The sequence below is a fragment of the Cebus imitator genome, unplaced genomic scaffold (genome assembly GCF_001604975.1).
Source record: "Cebus imitator isolate Cc_AM_T3 unplaced genomic scaffold, Cebus_imitator-1.0 Scaffold607, whole genome shotgun sequence".
NCBI lineage: Eukaryota > Metazoa > Chordata > Mammalia > Primates > Cebidae > Cebus > Cebus imitator.
The window spans coordinates 58,027-59,692 of record NW_016107922.1 but is presented as its reverse complement, the minus strand read 5'-3'; positions in this window follow the sequence as shown (position 1 = coordinate 59,692).

Genomic DNA, 1,666 nt, shown 5'->3' with positions numbered 1-1,666 from the left:
GCTGTGTCTCTTTATTTACGCTGCTCCACGCAGAGCACATCTTCAGGAGTAACAGAGCACTCTCCCCGCCCCCACCTGATTCCTGCTTTACCCAGGAGGAGGGTGCTCGGCCCCAGTACCCTGGGTGGCGCGACTGGGCTATAAGCGGACGCTGACTTCCATCAGGCCCTGCCTGGGTAGGAACAGCTTTCTGTCACTAAAAAAAGTGAGGGCCACTGTCTCTGGGCGAGGCTGCAGCCCAGTTTCACATGTGAGGAGGCCTAATCAGGAGTTTCAACGCCAGATCGGGCGGGTCTGGCCCCAAAATGTGGCCTGCTAGCTGGGGAGTGGGAACACTCAGAGAAAGGAGAGGTCTGGGCCTGGGAAGGTTCTGGGGCAGGGCTGAGCGGTTCACGTGAATGGGTCTGCAGTCTGCCCCAGGCAGTGTCTAGACTTAGCATGCACTCACTTCTCCTCACATATTCCAATGCACACCCTGTCCTAAGCACTGTTCTACGAGCTGGAGAGTTGGTGATGAACGAGACAGACACATTTCCTACCCTCATGCATACATAAATAAGCGAATGAGATCATGCCAGCCGGTGTCAAGTGAGAGCAAGTAAAACGCAGTGACGAGAGCGTCTGGGCATGCTCCCGTGGACTGCGTGGTCAGAGATGGCCACGTGGAGGCCTGCGCCACGCGGGAGGATGCTGGGTGCGGGGAGAAGCAGGTGAAGAAACAGACTGGAAACATGCTTGAAGCATCTGCAGAGCAGAAAGATTGTTTCCTGGAGGATGGCGAGAGGGGAAGAGGTAAGACCCACGAGCCAGGCAGGGCTGGAGTGTGCCCAGCCTATGGGCGTGGAGAGGAGTTTAGAATTTTTCCAAAACAGAAGCATTGGGAAGGTTTCAAGCAGGATATCTATACGTTATTTCTGTATTCAGACAGCCCTTATCTCCAATCCTCCCAGCAGCCTCAAAATAGGTATTCTGCTCATTGTGTGGATGAACACACTGGGATGTTTTAGGTGTCGGAGATGGTCGGAGGTAGAGCTCAGACGCAGGGCCTGCCTGCTCCTCCTGTCCGCCCGACCCTGTTTCTAACCCTGGGTGTCCAGGCCACGCTCCAGCTGCTGCCTGTTAAAATGCTGGATGGGCAGGGGCACAAGTCTGTCATTTACAGAGGAGGGGGTGGCTACCTGCTCCTCTTCCCTGAAGCGGGCAGTTCTGGTGGAGTAATCAAAAGGCTGTGAACCAGCTAGGAAGACACCCAGGCTGGGCCCACGGTGGGTCCCTGGGCATTAAATGCACCCTTCTTTACGTGCGGACGTTTCTGTCCTTGGAAGGTCTAAGAGAAATAGAGTAAAATGCCCGAGGAAAGGAAGATGAGGCATGAGGTGATGCCAGTCACTTCTAGGGATTGTTTTTAGAGAGACCACATTCTCTTGCGCTGAAGGAGCTCACGGTGCTAAAAAAGGAGGCCCACGTCCATTGTCCACTGTGACCGCTCTGGCCACAGGTCATGGCTGCACTGGGTTCCATGGGCATCAGCCTGGACAAACTCCGCCCTGGTAGAGAATCAGGGTCAGGAGCTGTCAGCCCCCTTCAGGAGGATGCCTCCTTCTCTCCAGATAAAGATGAGATAAGCGGCCAGTTGCGGTGGCTCACACCTGTAATCCCAGCACTT